The sequence below is a fragment of the Oryctolagus cuniculus genome, chromosome 14 (assembly GCF_964237555.1).
Source record: "Oryctolagus cuniculus chromosome 14, mOryCun1.1, whole genome shotgun sequence".
NCBI lineage: Eukaryota > Metazoa > Chordata > Mammalia > Lagomorpha > Leporidae > Oryctolagus > Oryctolagus cuniculus.
In genome coordinates, this window is record NC_091445.1 from 33,484,427 (window position 1) to 33,497,312 (window position 12,886).

The 12,886-nt window shown below is 39.4% G+C and overlaps 1 protein-coding gene across 22 annotated transcripts in view; it reads right to left on the minus strand.

Annotated features, from left to right (window-relative positions):
* TMEM232 (transmembrane protein 232) overlaps positions 1 to 12,886 on the minus strand; it is a 343,834-nt gene that overhangs the window by 322,675 nt on the left and 8,273 nt on the right. For 9 of the 22 annotated variants that reach the window (XM_051853878.2, XM_051853898.2, XM_051853896.2 and 6 more), the window contains one exon: positions 12,523 to 12,602. The exons of 12 other annotated variants lie outside the window; for them this stretch is intronic. The gene's annotated coding sequence lies outside the window, so the exon portion shown is untranslated. Of the gene's footprint in view, positions 1 to 6,957; positions 7,165 to 12,522; positions 12,603 to 12,886 lie in introns of all 22 variants that reach the window. One more of the 22 variants, XM_051853883.2, reaches the window with a different exon arrangement.

The window sequence follows — 12,886 nt, forward strand, 5'->3', positions numbered from 1 at the left end:
ACTGATTTGGCAAAACAGAAGATATGACTCTCTGCATTCTATAAGGAAGGAAACGCTTCTGAGACTGTGGAGAATGAGATGTCTCTTGAGACTGGAAGTCAGTAGGTCACTCAGAGTCATTCCCTCTATGTAGCAGCATCCCAAATGACAGCAGCTCAGAAGAAATGACCCGGCACTGATCCTTGATAACCTGGACCCCACAGCACAGCAGAGGCACTGAAAAATCCTCTCCTGTCCTATAATCCAGAAAAGTTATGCCAAACCAGAGGAATCATAGAAATGCGACAATTGACCCAGCTCCCCAGGATGCCTCTCTAATGCCTTATGGATGGGTAAGCACCAAGGACCTCCGTCCAACCTTGGAGCAGGGAGAGGCCTAGTAAGAACTGGGACTGAATATTCAAACAGTCAAGCAGAAGAGGCTTGGAGTGTACCTAGTCAATTTAAAGAAAACATATAAATAGTATTTTTTGCACACATAAATCCAACTATGATTTACTGCATACATGTTAACTTTATAATACTAAATAAAATAATTGGTAATTTTTCCAGAAATAAGTATAAATGCAATCCACAGTTAATAACTTTAAAATACTGAAAATTGGAGTGTTTAAATGTTTACGATTGATTTAGAAAGCCTTGGACAATGAGTTAAAGAAACTAAAAATTACCATTAACATTTAAATGAGCTATTTCCATTTATTTCCTATCATTCACTTATTTACACATTTAACCAGGAAAATCACAATGAGCTGATACTAAAATGATAAAGCTTCATTCTAAAATACTCAGTTAAATACCTTAACTCTCTTTATTCACCATAGGAATAAATGCAAATTCTAATGTGATGAATGGGTTTTTGAGGAATTCCAAAATTGGAAGTAACTGACCATGAATTCTTACAGTGGGCTTATGTTGTGTTCCAGTACATTTTGTTTATTTATAAGTTTCAATTCACAACACAGTATAAAGAAAACCACACACAAAGAAACTAGAAATAAAATACTTTTTAACTATTTTATATTTAGCACTACAAGCAATATTCATTTTAAGTGTTCATGTATTCATTTTAAGTGGTTTTCATTTAGGAAGTTCAATTTGGCTCAGCTTTTACAAATATAAAAGTGTTAATGATTTTTAAGATTTCTGAGAAACACAAAAATAATTAGAATATGGTACTTTCCCTCAAGAAATTATAATCTAGAGAAAAAGGACTGGCCTATAGACCAACATTATTACATTTGAAGATGCTGAATTTCAGATAGGAGTGCATGTGATTTTTAGGGAAAATGAAATACCCCAAGAAAAAAACTGTGGTCAATATCATAGGCTGTAAATATATGATGAGAAATAGAGCATAAAGTTAATTTTAAACGTAAATTAAGAAGGAGGTACCTTTCTCTGAAGGGAGGACAGAACCTCCACTTTGACTATGACCTTGTCTAAACAAGATAAGAGTCGGAGAACTCAAGGGGCTTCCATAGCCTTGGAAACTCATGACTGGAGCATGGGGAGATTACTGAGGCCAACAACAGGAGTCACTGTGCACTTACTCCTCATGTAGGATCTCTGTCCTTAGCGTGCTGTACATTGAGACTTAACGCTATAACGAGTACTCAAACAGTATATTTCACTCTGTGTTTCTATGGGGGTGCAAACTGTTGAAAGCTTTACTTAATGTATACTGAACTGATCTTCTGTAAAAAAAAAAAAAAAGAAGAAGAAGAAGAAATTATCAATTCCCAACTTGACTCTCACTGGGATTAAACATGACAATAGGTCTGATCTGATTTCATCATCATTTAAAAAATCATCTATTATTTTTCACTTTATGTTTCTGTGTGGGAGCAAACTGTTGAAATCTTTACTTAATATATGCTAAGCTGATCTTCTGTATATAAAGAGAATCGAAAATGAATCTTGATGTGAATGGAAGGGGAGAGGGAGTGGGAGAGGGGAGGGTTGCGGGTGGGAGGGACGTTATGGGGGGGAAGCCATTGTAATCCATAAGCTGTACTTTGGAAATTTATATTCATTAAATAAAAGTTAAAAAAAAATTTAATGTATATTAAAAAAATTCTACACTCATCTCTTCAGAGTTCTTTGCCTGTTTTGTCTCTCAGTTCAAAAAATGCAAATCTCTTTATCTAATTTTAAAAAATAGTTAAAATTTGAAAGTAATTAACAATAGATTATTTCGGTACATATATGTTAAGTTATATGATGGCCTTTAGTTCTTATTCTTGTAACTTGCCCATGCCTAAATCCAAGTTTTTAGGTTATTTTTGAGGGAGTAAAGGAATCATTAGAGAAGAAGCAGTAATCAAGGATACAATGAAAGTTTCCCTAAGCTATAGAAAAGCATTTAAATTGAAAGGACCAAGAAAAATAAGCAAACAAATGACTAATGAATATATGAGATCATACTGAACTGTGTGAATAAGGGAACTAATTTACTTGTGGCTCACTATACAATATAGAACTTACTATAAAAACAACACTGAATGTGAGTGTGAATGTTCAGAAGACTGAGAATAGAAATTTAAGAAACTTCAGGTATAAAATATAAAACAACTTTTTGAGAAAAAAACCTACTGACAATTACATTGATTATATCTGATGAAAACCTTAATCATAAACCCAAACAAACAGTTCTATATTAGTGCTGTGTTCTGGAAGAACATTAACCATGACTAAGGAAAGTAAACTAGCAGGTTGTAAGAACAAAAGGCATTGGTTGGCTTATTGGTGCTTAGGGTACCAACAACTCAGGAAAAAGTGGCAGTAGTTAGAAAATGCCAATGTTGCCGGCGCCATGGCTCAATAGGCTAATCCTCCACCTGTGGCGCCGGCACACTGGGTTCTAGTCCTGGTCAGGGCACCAGATTCTGTCCTGGTTGCCCCTCTTCCAGTCCACTCTGCTCTGGTCCAGGATTGCAGTGGAGGATGGCCCAAGTGCTTGGGCCCTGCACCCACATGAGAGACCAGGAGAACCACCTGGCTCCTGGCTTCAGATCAGCGTGGTGCACCAGCTGCAGCGCTGCTGACGGAGGCGGCCATTGGGGGTGAACCAACGGAAAAGGAAGACCTTTCTCTCTGTCTCTCTCTCTCTCACTGTCCACGCTGCCTATCAAAAAAAAAAAAAAATGCCAATGTCCAAAGTGCATGAAGGACACATGGAATTTATCCAAGTATTACTAAGAAAACAAATTATGGCTGGTGCCGTGGCTCACTAGGCTAGTCCTCTGCCTGCGGCACTGGCATCCCGGGGTTCTAGTCCCGGTTGCTCCTCTTCCAGGCCAGCTCTCTGCTGTGGCCCAGGAAGGTAGTGGAGGATAGCCCAAGTGCTTGGGCCCTGCACCCGCATGGGAGACCAGGAGGAGGCACCTGGCTCCTGGTTTCGGATCAGTGCAGCGCACCAGCCATGGCAGCCATTTGGGGGATGAACCAATGGAAGGAAGACCTTTCTCTCTGTCTCTCTCTCTCACTGTCTAACTCTGCTTGTAAAAGAAAGAAAGAAAGAAAGAAAGAAAGAAAGAAAGAAAGAAAGAAAGAAAGAAAGAAAGAAAGAAAGAAAGAAAGAAAGAAAGAAAGAAAGAAAGAAAGAAAGAAAGAAAGAAAGAAAGAAAGAAAGAAAGAAAGAAAGAAAGAAAGAAAGAAAGAAAGAAAGAAAGAAAGAAAGAAAGAAAGAAAGAAAGAAAGAAAGAAAGAAAGAAAGAAAGAAAGAAAGAAAGAAAGAAAGAAAGAAAGAAAGAAAGAAAGAAAGAAAGAAAGAAAGAAAGAAAGAAAGAAAGAAAGAAAGAAAGAAAGAAAGAAAGAAAGAAAGAAAGAAAGAAAGAAAGAAAGAAAGAAAGAAAGAAAAGAAAGAAAGAAAAGAAAGAAAAGAAAGAAAGAAAAGAAAGAAAGAAAAGTAGTATGGATAAACATAGAAATGTCTCCTTACCAGGTGAATGATGATTTGTCCTAGGGACACAAGGTCATTTCAAGAAATCAGAGTAGAAGAAAATGGTAACATTTATTCTCATCAAACAAACAACTTCCGTCTTTATTCTCTGCTGAACTACTTCCTAATAGTAATGTTTGAAGTATGTGTTTCCCTGCTCCATTACATTCACACACAATGTAAGACCATTGACAAAGACATGAAGCCATGAAATTGCATGTTCTATAAATCAAATTACACATTTTTTTTAACTCTGGAATATCTGCAGTTAATAGAGGCCCAATAATTCAAACCTAAATACTCTCCTATTTCTGTTTTCTTTATACTGACTTCTATTAGGTGAGCCAACTCTTTGCTAACTTCCAAAATGAGGAGGAAGTATAGCCTCAACATACTTGCCAGAATATCTTCTCCTCAATATCTGCAGATCATTTCTTGTTAGGAAAATCTAATAGATTCTTTCAGGTTTTGTTAACCTTGGAATTTGTTAATATACCTTCCTTTTTGAAATGTTGCTTAATATGTGTTGATTGACAACTCGTTTTACCTTTCAGCACTTTGAATCCATCCTACTCTCTTCTCATCTCAACTGTTCCTGATAAGAAGTTGGCTGTTAACTTTACTGGAATTTGCTTGATGTGTTGAGTCATTTTTCTTCTTGTTGCTTTCCAGATTTGCTCTTTGCAGTTATCGTTATCAGTGTTACTCTCATGTGTCTGAATGTGGCATCCTTTGCATTTATGGAGTTCATTAAACCTGATTGCAATGATTATTGCTCTTTTTTTGGTAATTTTGGTAAGTTTTTAACCATTATCTCTTCAATTTTTTTCTGTTCCTTTTGAAGTAGGCAGGCATACAGGTTAAAATTGATCAGATTTGTGAACTGGAAGACCACGCTCCTGTGTGACCTCATGCCCCTACCTGAAGCCTTTGCCACACCCCTGTGTGGCCTCATTTCCCAACCTGGCCACACCTGGGTGCCCACCAGCCAATCAGGTTAATTAACCACTCCCCTTTGGAAGTGGGTTAAAAGCCAGGACACGGTGTGGCCCACCCTGCTCTTCTTCCCTGGCCTCTTGCCAGGACAGGGCTTACTGTAGCCCTGCGCCTCCAGGGCGCATGCCCTTCGGGCCATGTGCTCTAGGCTTCCTGGCATAGATGCTCATCCATGTGGCTGGTTCCTGGTGCTCCGTAGGAACCCCCATTCACTTCTCTCTCCTAAATAAAGCTCTCACTCTTCTACGCATCTTTCTCACTAAATAAAAGCTTAAAACATACCATGCTGCCTCGTTTATCTGTGCCGGTATTTAGAATTCTTCTCTAAATATTAGGCAAGAACCCTCTCAGGCTCATTAATATTGGGGATTTAGTAATAAGACCGTGGTGAAATCGTAAGGCACCCCAAATTCCAGTAGTACATGTGGTACTCCAGATAACATTTCTAGAGAACTTTAAGGGGCCACATTTCAGGGTAAATTTTAGGGGGCTCTTGTCAGATTTCATTTTCTCCTTCTCTCCTTCTAGTACTCTCATTGCATGACTGCCAGTGTGTTTAATGATATCCCACATTCATTTTCCTTCATTTTATTGTTTTCTGTCCCTTAGATGGCATAATTTGCATCAGTGTATCTTCACATATATACACTGATTTTTTATGGATTTTTTTTTTTTTTTTTTTTTTGACAGGCAGAGTGGACAGTGAGAGAGAGAGACAGAGAGAAAGGTCTTCCTTTGCTGTTGGTTCACCCTCCAATGGCCGCCGCGGCCGGCACACCACGCTGATCCGATGGCAGGAGCCAGGAGCCAGGTGCTTTTCCTGGTCTCCCATGGGGTGCAGGGCCCAAGCACCTGGGCCATCCTCCACTGCACTCCCTGGCCACAGCAGAGGGCTGGCCTGGAAGAGGGGCAACCGGGACAGAATCCGGCGCCCCGACCGGGACTAGAACCCGGTGTGCCGGCGCCGCTAGGCGGAGGATTAGCCTAGTGAGCCGCGGCACCGGCTTTGATTTTTTAGTATCCCAGTCCAAATCTATTTTTGAGCCCCTCTAATAAAATTTTTTTCATTTTGGTTTTTATACTTTCAATTATCCATTTTGAATGTATCTGTGTGTATACATATATAAATATATAGAGATGTGTATCTAACTTCTATCCTCTTTATTGATACTTTCTAGCTGATGAGATGTTGTCTTTATGTCTTTTTACCTCTCCAAACATGGTTTCCTTTAGTTCCCTGAACATATTAAAATTATTGCTTTAAAGTATTTGTTAAATCTGACATGCCGTCCTGTGCACAAGGAATTGTGCTGCCTTTGTGCCCCTTCTGGGTGTAAATCAAACTTTCCTGCTTCCTTGTGTAGCCTGTAATTTTTTGTTGATACCTGATTGTTTTAGGAAAGATGTTGCAGTAATTCTGGGTACAGATTCTCTTAAGCTTCTCTGGAGCTTATTTTTGTAATTGTTTGCTTATTTGTCTTGTACTTGGTTAGGTTATTTTAGTAAAATTCTATTTCCTCCATAGAGTGAAGCTACTCACCAGAGTCAGTTTTGAGCATGCACACAGTCACCCTGAGATGACAGTGAATTTGGCAAACCCTTTCTGTGTGCCCCATTGTGTGGTATCTAGCCCATCAGTCTCCACTAATTATCAGTTGATTGCTCTATTGTTTCTCAAAATCTCTAGAATATGCATTGCCCAGTCTGGTCCATTTAAATTTAGGCAGGGAGAGTTGTGAAGCCAGTCTGTGAGGATTGTTTTGATCCCCTGGTTCAGACTGGCATGCTAAATGACCCAGGATTTAGCTTGCTGCTCTTAATTAAGGGGTTCTATTATTTCCAGGAACATGAGTAGGCTTGACATTGTCTCAAATAAAATGAGTTCCTTTGGGGAGAGTTTCAGGTCCCTACTTTTTTTTTTTTTTTTAACAGATTGGTTTTTTTCCTCTGGAGCAAAGTCTCTAAGCCTCTGCTGTAGCCTCTACTGGGCAGGGCAGTAGCTTCTGATCTTGGCTTACCTGTCTCAGAGTGAACAGTAATGAGGGAAACTGGGAAACTGGGACAACAGTATTCTTCACTCCTTTTAGTGCACAGCCTTCTCCCTATGGATGAGGACTCAGTGGAGGAATGGGGAGTATGAGGAACTGAACTCCCAGCCTCTTGGCTATATCTGCACAAAGTGGAGTTAACTCCAGCTGAGCTGGTCATGGCTCCAGTGGAAATCTCTGTAAAAGGTTATTGTTCAAGAGTTATTTTGGGGGCTGACTTTAAGGCTACTTTTTTCTACTTTTCTCCATTGCTTTTGTCCAAATCAACATTTGATATAACAGCTGGCTTTCAACTAAGTATACTTATTCTAAAGTGCTTTGGATAAAAATCATATACTTTCTGAACTAAAATCCCAAATCAGTGCTTTTGTGGTACATTATACTTCCTCCTACATTAATGTATGTTCAATTGTTGATACACTGTCTCTTATAAGAGTGTAACAGTTAATTAGCAACTAGCAATTATTCCTAGTAAAGTTCCAAGACATTTCTTCTAAAGCAATCATTGAGGAAATAGAATATAATGTAATGAATAACCCCCTCAACATTAGAATAAGAAAGTTTCATGGGGAAGTCTCTCATGCTCAGAATAAATACGTGACATTAAACAAACAATAATCGATTTGTGACACTAATAAAATGTTGTCCTGCCATTCAGATCTCTAAAAGTCTGCCTGCTACAGTTTTTTTGTGGTCTATTGATTCTAGTCACTAGGGATAGTGCCATCTGCTGGGCGACATCTGGAAATGCATGGAGGTGCTTGTCATAAGGTTTAAGGCTGTGACATAGAGCAGTGTCCAATGTTGGAAAGTATACCTTTCCCTCTCCATTGTGAGAGAGGACTTCATGAGGAAGTATTACTGCTCTCAAGATGACAATAGCACCTCTCCTACCTTAAGAACACTGATCTGGATTATGAATTTCAAACTCTTCCACAGAGATGACTCCCAGATTTTGGTAACTGTGAGCTTGTATAGTGTGTGTGTGTGTGTGCCTGTGTGTAGGGGGTTAGTTGTGATTCCCTATCTTGTTCAACTGGATCAGTTTCCTTTTCACTTGTTTTATAACAGGACCTCTCAATAAGAAGGAATTATTTAAAAAACATGATGATCAAGATGATTTTATTCATTAGATTCCCAGCATGGCTTACCAAGAACGCAGAAAGAGGCAGGGATGGTGGAACTAACATTCTCTTTTAAGGGTGAGGGGTAAGTGGGAGGTGACAAAGTTTGGAATGGGTGGGGTGCAAATGTAAAGCAGGATGAGAGAAGGGATGCAGCAGAAATAAAAGTTCTTTTGCAGAGACACCCTCAAATCTTTAGAAAAAATAATTAAACACAGTATGTTTGGTTATTGTATTAGGCATCTAATCTGTATAACAAATCATTCCCAAACTTGCTGACTTAACGCAATAATAATCATTTACTAACTCATGATTTCCCTAGATTAAGAATCATAACAGCTTGTCTAATAGAACTGGCTCAGGCTTCCTCTTAAGTTACAATCAAATCATCTGCTGCAGCTTCAGTCACATGTTGACTAGGGGTGGTAGTCGCCTAAGATTTTAGGGAGCACAGAGGACCTACTTTCAAAGTGTCTCCCACATACAACTCTCAAGTTGATGCTGGATGATTCTGATAGGCCTCAGTTCCTCTTCACGTGGACTGTTCCTCAATGCCACTTTGCTCTCACCGCAGAGCAGCTGACCTCCCATAGAAAGGACATTTCAGAAACCAAAGTAAAAGCTTTAATGCTTCTGGGACTTAGCATTGGAAAGCCTATGTCATTATTTTATGCCACATATTTTATTAGTCATCCAGACAAACGGTGATTAAATATGAATAGAGACTACAAAAGGGTATAAATACCAAAAGAAAATTTGGGGCTGCAATTATGGGGTAGCAGGTAAAGCCTTCACCAGCAATGCAGCCATCCTGAATGGGCACCAGTGTGAGTCCCAGCTGTTCCACTTCCCACCCAGCTCCCTGCTAACAGTCTAGGAAGAACAGTAGAAGATGGCCCTTGTGCTTGGGCCACTGCTACCCACATGGGAGAGCTGGAGGAAGCTCCTGTCTCCTAGCTTAAGCCTGGCCCAGTTCCAGCCATTGTAGCCACCTGGGGAGTGAACCAGCAGGTAGAAGATCTCACTTTCTGTCTCTCTTTCTCTCTCTATAATTCTGATTTTCAAATAAATAAATAAACCTTTAAAAAATGATCAGCAGCAGCAATCTGAAGGACCATAACTACAGTGCTTTTTATTTATTTATTTGCTTATTCTTTGTACATTTGTTGAAGGCAACAAATCAAAAGCAGAAGAGACATACACATTGTTGAATTCAATTTGCCAACATTTTGTTCATGATGTTTGCATCTATGTTCATAGGAGATATTGGCCTATAGTGTTCTTTTCTTGAAATTTCCTTGTCCAATTTTGGAATTAGACTAAAGTTACCTTCATAGAATGAGTCAGAAAGTTCTCCTAGGGTCAGCATTGTGGTACAGAAGATTAAACGATTGCCTACAATGCTGGTATCCCAGTTGAGGGTGGGTTCAAGTCCTGGCTGCTCCACTTGCAATTCCAATTCCCTGCTAATACACCTGGGAAAGCAGCAAAAGAGGGTCCTGGGGCTTCTGCCTTGACATCTATGTGGGAGACCTGGATGGAGGTTTCAGGGTCTCCCAAGTGGAAAACAGGGGCCCAAGTATTTGAGACGTCTTCCACTGCTTTCTCAGACACAATAGCAGAGAGTTGGATGATAAGCAGAGCAGCTGGGACTCTAACTGTTGCTCCCACATCGTAAGCAGCAGCATAATCTGCTATGCCTCAATGCCAGCCTCCACTTTTTAAAAATTTCACTTATTGTATTTGAAAGGGAAAGAGAGAATGAATCTTCCATCCACAGGTTCATTCCCCAAATGCCCACAACAGCTGGGCTGGGTCAGTCCCAAGCCATGGGTTGGGAATTCCATCCAGGTCTCCCTGGAAGACAAGGCCATCATCCGCTGCCTCCCAGAGTGCACATTAACAGGAAACTAGAATTGGAAGCAGAGCCAACTCAATCCCAGGCACTCTGATATGGGATATGCGGATCCCAAACAGTGTCTTAACTGGTACACCAAACACTCACCCCATAACTAAAAGTTCTAATGAGAATCTAGTAGGAAATCATCATAAAGTTTGCTTTCCTGACAGAAGTGCAGTTGCTTCTTCTTTGTCCCTTTCTATTTCTTATGATTCCCTGGATGACAGACATAGGAGTGATCTTAGAGGAGTCATCTTGCTATCTGGGGATGATCAAGATGAAAATCACACACAAAGATGATGGGACACAGTGACAGGATCCTGGGGCATTGATGTATTAGAAAACTATCATGCAAGCTCTGACAATCCTACTTTCTGTGATCTAAGAAAACATGCCCCTGAAGTGGAGTTTCTGTTACATTCAGTCAGCTGCACTCCTTGGGTGTTCAATATCTTCCTAAAAGCCAAGTTTAAAACTATTTGTTTAGGAATTCTCTGGAATTAATAATAATAACTTTTGTGTGGGACTTTGTAGTTTACAAAGAGCTTTCATATATGTTATATCTTCTAATAATCACATCAACTATGTGGCCACAGTACCTTTCTCTTCACATTCTCCTCCCTCAGGAACTGATACCAGCGATTTCTATGCTGCCAACTACAATGTAAACCTAAGATTCCAGGTCTTTCTCTCCAGTCTTGACCTCTTCTGAGCTTTAGTTCTGATTCTTCAACTGAATTCTGGACACTCAAGTTGAAGACATGTACTTAGAAACTTCAATTTTTCATAACTTAACACATTATTTCCCTATCCCTAACCTATAAACTCTTCTCCTTTTCCAGCATTTTTAAAAGAAGCTGTTAGGAGGGGCCAGCACTCTGGTACAACAGGTTAAAGTGCTGCCTGTGGTACCAACGTCCCATATGGGTGCTAGTTCAAGTCCCGGCTGTTCCACTTCTGTTCCAGCTCCCTGCTAATGTGCCTGGGAAAGCAGTAGAGCATGGCAAAAGTACTTGGGCTCCTGCACTCACATGAGAGACCAGGAAGGAACTCCTGATTCCTGGCTTCAGATTGGCCTAACTCTGGCCATTACAGCTATTTGGGGAGTGAACCAGCAAATGGAAGACCTCTCTGTCTCTGTCTCTGTCTCTGCCTCTCCCTCTCCCTATCTGTAACTCCACCTTTCAAATAAATAAATAATCCTTAAAAAAAGCTGTTAATATTGTTAATATGAGCACCCAAACTCCACAAGCTAGGAATTTTAATTATCTTCAACTTTGTGTTCTATGTACTGCCCAAACCAATCAATAGCCAAATCTACTTAGAAATCCATCAGAAATCCACCTAATCACTACTGCCTGAGTTTAGGTATCATTTTTTTTCCTGGAAGACTGTCATTAAAATCATTTAAACAGAAATTTATTCTAAAAGAGAAATCATTTATTTTTATTTATTCATTCACCGGATAGTTACAGAAAAGTATAATTTCACACATGAAATATTATGATGTTAAAAATATGGTTTCAATAAAAAACTCTCCATGTTGTAGTGAGAAGCTAGTGATCCTAATAATAAATATAGATTAAGCAAGTGATTGATTATATTACTGTTGAAATGCAATGCAAAGTAATAGGAATAAAATAATTTATTATAGTGGTATAGTTGTTTTGAAAATATTTATTTTCTTCAGCATTGTAATAAATCAGTAGGAAACATTTTAAAGAAACTAATTCATTTGGTTTTACAGCAGTACATGCAAAAATAGAGAATGTAGTATTTACTTTAAGAACTGTAATTCCCAAAACATGTTCTGTGGAATACAGCCTCTGTGGATGAAATTACTTCAAGAAAGCTTTTTGTTGTAAAATACATTTGGAAAGCATTGGTTTAAACAAAATTAAATAGGATTGTACACTGTAATATTCCTCTGAGCTATTACTATGCTCAGGTACACTGTGAATCTCCAGAAAGTACAGTGTGATATGTAATTTTTCTTAAACTTAATGACCACAGGAACATTTTTGGAACACTATCTCCTAGAATCACACAATGATATAGTTTGCAAAATGCTAATTTAGAGCACAAAGCTATGTGTTGTGACCAGATATTTTACAAGGAGTTCTGGATGGACTTCAAGGCAGGAGTAAGTGTGATTCTGGTTATGAATCCGATGTGCAAAAAAGAGAATAGGGCATTGACATCCCATAAAATGGGCACCAGTCCAAGTCCCAGTTGCTGCACTTCCAATCCAGCCCCCAGAAAAGTGCCTGGGAAAGCAGCAGGGAATGGCCCAAGTTCTTCAGCCCCTGCACCCATATGGCAGACCCAGAGGAAGCTCCCAGCTCCTGGCTTTGGCCTAGCCCAGTGACTATTTGGAAAGTAAAATAATGGATGGAAGATCTCTCTCTCTCTTTCTTTCTATATATCTCTTTCAAATAAATAAATAAATCTTACAAAAAAATAAGGGTTCATATAGAATAGTTCTTAATGAAATAAAAATCTGGTGCTCACCTGAGCCTAAAGATGTATGTGGAGCATCAAAACAAAGATATGTCCCAGCTCATGAAATGGTCACAGCAAAATACCCAGTGCTTAGCAGTTCATTGACAACCAGGCATAGAAACAAAATGAAAAAAAAAAAGTATTTGTATTAATTCCTGTCATATTTTTCTAAAGCTCCTGTTAGGCGCTGGTGTTGTAGCACAGCAGGTAGAATTTTTACCTGCAAGGCCAGTATCCCATACGGCACTGGGTCAAGTCCTGGCTGCTCTACTTCTGATCCAGCTCACTGCTAATGGCCTGGGAAAGGCAGCAGAAGATAGCCCAATGTTTGGGCCCTTACACCCATGTGGGAGACCTGGATGAAGCTCCTAGC